This window comes from Pygoscelis adeliae, unplaced genomic scaffold (genome assembly GCF_000699105.1).
Source record: "Pygoscelis adeliae isolate BGI_AS28 unplaced genomic scaffold, ASM69910v1 Scaffold298, whole genome shotgun sequence".
NCBI lineage: Eukaryota > Metazoa > Chordata > Aves > Sphenisciformes > Spheniscidae > Pygoscelis > Pygoscelis adeliae.
This window is the reverse complement of record NW_008825303.1, coordinates 277,632-284,238: the sequence shown is the minus strand read 5'-3', so window position 1 is coordinate 284,238 and position 6,607 is coordinate 277,632. Positions and strand designations below refer to the sequence as shown.

At 36.2% G+C, this 6,607-nt stretch overlaps 1 protein-coding gene across 4 annotated transcripts in view; it reads left to right on the top strand.

The window, feature by feature from the left end:
• Positions 1-6,607, top strand: part of OTUD7A (OTU deubiquitinase 7A) — a 78,624-nt gene that overhangs the window by 23,210 nt on the left and 48,807 nt on the right. The gene's annotated exons all lie outside the window — the stretch shown is intronic.

Here is a 6,607-nt window from a genome sequence, read left to right as displayed (position 1 = left end):
TTACCTTTTGAGAGCCTGCACATCTACAGATAAATGTCCTCAAATTCATGGCATCTCCAAGACATCATAAATCCTGATGTTTTTATGTTAATAATTACAAGTCAACCAAAGAATGATGAGTATGTCCCTATGCAAATAAAAGGACACCAAAAGCTATTTGCTGACTGTACCAGATAATAAATAAAATTGCGGGTTGGGGAGAATATATGAGCACCACATATGTCAGCAAATTATAGAGTGGAGAGAGTGACTGTGACAGTTGCTTGGCTCTCTGAGTAGCATTTGACTCGGGGGATGTGGAAACTGGAGCTGACATTACACAGTGTGATGGTTCAGGAATCAGGTATGCTTGAAGCAGATCACGTTGTGTCAAAAACATCTGCTACAGACCTGAGATCTTGTCTCTGTGCACTTTCATTCAGGAGGAAGGAAGACTGTAGAAGTTTGTCTCTGCCAAAAAAAACCACAACAGATTTATTCAATCAACCTGCCTGAAAACAAGAGCATTCCCATCACTGTAAATCTTACTCGTAACAACCTTTCACATGATTCCTTGAGACGAAGGCTTCAGTTTGAACTAGCAATATTGAAGAGCAGAGTGTGACCCTCTGTATCTTTTCCTGAGTTTAAAAACACTTTTAAAAATTGCATTCAAATCTCACATTGAATCTTGTGCACCAGGACAAGATTATCACCAATTATTTCCCCCTTTTTTCTTTGTATATTCTTCCAAAATATTTTACACCCTGTTTTTAAACTTACGGTTGTTGCTATTATTATCTTGTCTTTCATGAGGAACTTACTAGCTATAGGAAACCAGATAGTTGAAAAACAATCAGATACTTTAAAAAAAGGACATAGTTTGGGACATAGAAGGACACAGTTCATTCTGTATTATTGTAAAAGAGTTTTTCCATTAAATGGAAGCATTCTGTGTTTTCATTAGATTAGCTTCATTTTTTAAAATAGGAAGTCCAGAAAAGCAGAATATTCTGTAAGAGTCTATTTGTATGTTTAAGGTTGTAGCAAAACTCTACATCAGAATGAGGCCCTCTGTTCTACTCAGTCTTCACTACCTGGGTGATCCGCTTCTGATGCTGTTTGATTGTACAGGTCACCAGTGCCACTGTTTCAGGTCTTTCTGCTTTTGATACCCGTTTTCTTTTCCCTCCATTTTATTTTTCAGTGATTAATTGTTTAGCTCTTGATTGCTGAAAATATCTACTCGGCCTTTAATCTCATTCATAGATATATTCCTTATACACTGATATATATCAGTGAAAATAATTCTTCTTAAGTGCTAGTAGTTGCATTCTTTGAAAATAATTGTGTTCAATATTGATTTTAATAGCCAACATTTTCTCTTGATGTTTCTAGTGCAGCACAGGAATAATTTATGGGGCAATCTAATGTGGATGTATGAATGAATTCAAAAAAGGATAAAAAGTTTGTGAAAAATTTTATCATACTTTCAGTTTTCCCCCTTGATTCCAGTTAAAAAGAATAGAAATCGGTGATCTGAAATCTTTTTACTTCCAGTAAAGGCCAAGAGCATGCTCTTGCCTTGTGCTGTTACATTTATGAAAACAAAAGCAATTTAAAACATTTTCATGGCCATCTGGTATAAAACTCTAATACTGCACTTCTATATTTATAAAGATGCTTACAACTATTTTAAATTAATTATAAATTAATATTCATAAATTTCAACTATGTATCATCAGCTCTGCCAGTTATATGTTAGTGGATTGTACACATTTGCTAAACCATTTGTTTCTTAGAAATGTTATTTTCCAGCTTCACTTTCATTTTTGGATGATTACTTCCAGAGTCTTTCATCTCTTTCATTTCATATCTCTTTGAGATACTGTTCACCACTTTGAGGGTTTTACCTTGTTTGTGTGCTCCCAAGAACTGAAAGCATACTTCTGTGTGTGAGATTATGTAGAGTAGCTATTACATTTTGTGAAATTTCACTGGGTCTCCATTTTAAGATTATTTTTGTTTTGCATATTTACTAACCAACTTTTCAGATACGCTGTTGACCTTCTTCCTGTTCACTAATACATGTTCTTTCAAGTTTACTTACTTTTCTTAATAAGCTGATTATGGCTGAAGGTACTATTTCCAATATATTTTTTTAAACTGCTCCTTTACTGAGAAAGTTGGCATCCGTATCTCTCAACCTTTGCTGGTCTTCACTACTGTTTTTCTTTAAGTTAAATCAGTTACGATTTCTTTGAATTGGTGTATTATAAATCATCAAACGTCAAAAGAAGCTCAAAAAACCTCAGTAGTTTTTCATTCCACAAATGAATTGCATCCACATAGTCAAGTCCAAGGGAGGTAGGTACCTACTGTTTTGGCCACGATTGCAAATTCTTGAGAAATCACTGGCTGGGACAGCTGTTTATCAGTCCCCTTGTGGAAACAAAGACATCATGAACCTTTACAATTCTGCTGGAGAACCTGAAACCCTTACTTCATTTGCTCTTTGTGACCTGACCTCAAGTGCTGCATACGCCACTTAAATGGTTTTTGTAACTTTGGGTTTATGCTATGCATTCAGTAAATGCTTTTCCTGAGATTAGGGCTGATTGTTCTAGGAAGCATTTGTCATTATTCTCTTATTTGCTGATGTCAATGCCTCAATTTTCAAAAAGGTGAACAGATCATAAATTTCCAAATTTAAAGCGTTGAAAGGAAGTGAGTCTAAAATGAGCCCATTTCCAAACTTTTTTAGGTAATTTAATTTTTCACTTTAAAACTAACCTATCAATTGCTGTGCAAAAGAACTGAAAGAAGTGTGATGTGAGTATTATCATAATAAATTATATACCAAACCCCAACCCCTTTCCCCCCACCTGTAATAGAAAAACCGGAGATGTTTCAGATTGAGAACTAGGTGAACATAGCAGAAGGTGGGGAGAGCTGAATGGAAGGTTTAGTATTGCTTTTTGCCTTCCTTTTAGTTTGATGGAATGAAAATTTGCTAAGTTTGGGCCATCTAAATGCTACAAGATTTCCATTAATTACCCAGAGATTTGGATTTCAGCCCTCACTTAATTTTGAGGATAACAGGGGAAAAAACAAGCAAACACACACAAAAAAGTCCTAATTTTACTTAAAACCAGACTAAAATAAAAGCCCACGCTCAAGTGGTTAATATTGACAGAGCAATTTGACAATAAATGTGACCCAGGGGAAAGAAACAACAATCTCAGCAAAATAGTTTGAAAAGCAGCCCATGCTGGTAGGCATGTGTATCGCTGCTTTGTGCAGGATTAAGTTAGGATATGTGTTAGATTAGTGTCACAGGAAAACATGAAATGAGCTGCAAGACTCTCCAGATGTCATCTTTGTATATGCATGCTTGTTAATGGCAGCAAGACCCAAAGGCACCTTGAAGTCGGTGGAAAGACTTCTTTGCCTCACTAAGCTTTGGGAAACTTCTTAAGCATAAACAGATGGGTCTGCATGGTAGAGAATTGATTTCTCTGCAGCTGTGTTTGATCTCCAACTTCCCCAATACCCAGGAATGAGGAGGGCATGTCCCTTTTCCTTCTGGATAGTCTAAGCTGGCACCTTGAATCTCCCATGCACAGAATAGCAGTAATGCTTGAGTTGTTAGGTATAACCTACTTAAAATGTGGCCTAAGGCAGAAAGAAAACCACTAAAGAAAATAGTTTAATCTTTAAAACAAGTTATGCTGTATTTGGTTTACAGTGCCAGGGATGTAGGTGTGGATGAACTTGGAGGTTATTAATAAATCAGTTAGAAAACAGCTTAGTTTTCAGGAAGCAGCAGGTGTGCAGGCAATGACCACTTGAATATAGGGGGAAGGCATAGGATGAAACATTTTAAAATTCCAACAAGATAGACAACCATCAGGAACTGGAGGATTTGTGAAATTCACTGGCAATATTAATAATATAATAATAATTTAAAAATACTGAAAATTAATGAAAACATAAAAAAGAATCCAAACTGCATCAAAAATAATATATTTAACTGAAAAACTGCCCTTTTACTTGTATAAGTGGTTTCATTTATTTCTATAAATGATGTAGTATTTCACCATTATATAAAAGTAATTGCTGTCTATTTCCAGCTTTATATAGCGCTTAATTGAAGTATACGTAGTTCACCATTAATTCAGAAATCAGGATTTTGGCTTTCCGGTCATGAAATGTATGCGGTAAAGGAGACTGACCCCGTGAAAAATGACAGATGCAGTAGATAGACATCTCAAAGAATAGTGTATATAAGCGGAATTCAAAGAAAAGCATGTAATTGATGGAGGGGGAGGGAGAAATTTACAGTACTGTCATGTGATTGAGTGTACTAAGCTAACTCCCCAAAAATAGTCTCCTCTTCTCCTCTCCTTCAGACAGTTCCTTTTTTAGTTCTCTTGTGGAAGGCTTGGCAAAGGGAAGAGGAAGCTGAGCTGCTACCGATGTCTCGTTACATGGAGATCAAAATTGTCATTTCCAGATGTCTGTTCAGCTTTGAGTGACTTTGCATTCTAGCAGAAAATGAGGCAAATGTTAACAAAATGTCCTTGCTACTCTATTTTCCTTTGAGAACATGGACCAAAATTAAATCTTGTTTTAAAACCTATGGGCTAATTTTATCCTAGTTTTGCGTGTAAGTTTTTCAGAAGGAATAAAGCTGGTCTTGAGTTCCTCATCTTATGCCTGTTAATATTTGTTAATCTGCTTCATGTCAAATAGGAAGAAGCGACTGCATTTAAACTGAACTTGTGGATTGCTTTATTAGCAGTTGGTTTGTAAGAACAGACTTCCTTACATGGGAAGGAAGCTCATGGTAGACTTTGTATCTTAACAGATTGTCAAGTTTGGGGGATTTAAATTTATATATATACACACACACACATATATTAAAAAAAAAAAAATCATTGTGCACTGGCCCAGTGGCACAAAATGAGGATCATTTTGTGTTGGTGAAAACTAACAATCAAGCAATAATCTTGAAAGACAGAAGCTGCTTATCATTTCTCCAAATGCCTTTCTAGCATAGTCACCTGAAGCTCCTAGGTTTAATAAATAGCTTGTATCCACTAAAAGATCTAGAATTATCAATGCTGGCAATAACTGAGGAAGTAAAAGAACTTTTGAAGTTGAAGCTGGAATTACTAGTTAGTTAGTTAGCTGATAACTCTGCCTTGTGCCTGTAATCACAATTTTAAATATTTGGAGAGAGTCCTATGGAAAAAAAAGTCCTATGAAATTGTGAGGGTAAAATGTCAGAACTGTTTGAGTTCAGAACAGTTAATTGTAACTTCAGCACCACATAGAACTGTAAACCTATGCTGCCTTAAAAAGATAGAAGTATAGAAGTTAGTCAGGTTCAGCCGAGGCATTTAAATAAAGGCTCCTGCAAAGATTTGGACAAGATATTAGAATGATTGAACAACGTCCCTAGTTGTATAAAGGTAATAATATTCCTTTCTGGTCCTAAATAAAATTCAAGATCGCATATAATTATTGGCAATTGTGAATCCTCTGAACCAACAACATCTCACAAAACGTCATCCTCCCAGATACACAAGTATGCAGGGAGAATTCCTGTCAATGACAAAATACATTAACCGTGCTCATCTTTTAATTTCTGTTGTGGCAAATGTGGACATTTCCATTTCCCAAATATACGGGGTATCAAGAGCACAGAAATTAACTTTAAACCTAGACAGGACAGAGTTGAGGTTGGTAGGAAAAGGAAGAATTTCAAAGGCTTTCCTCTGTTTTGGGAGAGCTAAATCAGTTCACAACCTTCAGGCCTTTTTGAAATCTCCTGTACAATTGAATACCCATGAAACCCCAGGAACAAAAACTGTTCTTTTGCCGTAGTTGGCCATAAGTTGGTCTATCTTAGGCACTTCCTTGTTGATGAGGAGCCCTTAATTTAGAATTCTTGGGGACCTGATTATTTCAAATTATTTCATCTCAATATAAAAGTACACAGAAGCATGAATCCCAGTAGATGGCAAGAGATCATCATAAATGCATTAGCCTGGAGTGTTACTTTCTGTGTTGACTTCAAATTGAACTTACAGGTCCATTTCATCGATTGTGTCTTGATATTCAGTGCCTTCCTCAGGTTGGTTATTCTTCTCTACCTGACAGTTAGCTTATTGCCCTCTCTGTTTATGTTGTCCCATCATGGCTGTATTCCATTGGGTCAAATTGATGACTTGTGAGTCAAGATGATAACACTTGTACTAGATTTATGCTATGAAACATTGTGAGGACTTGTCTTGTTCAGACCTAACTGTAAAACTCTTGAGAGTCTCTCGTTTCTCTCAGCCTTGCAGCCAACACTTTCAGCTAAGAACTCTTTCCTGTGTTCTTGGAAGGAAGACGTCATGATGTAGAGATTCATATTGTTTTATGTTTTAACATGCATAACTGCTCAAAATCTAAGCTGAAAGATGGTGCGGAAGAACATAGATGGAATAAGAGCCCTGGATTTTGTGTTTGGAAGTATGTTATACAGCCTGTCAAATACTGGATTTGTGTCTGGTCATTTGTGAACATCTCGAATTGTACATCCTTACAGGTAGTTTTCACCCTCATAAGAGGAAGG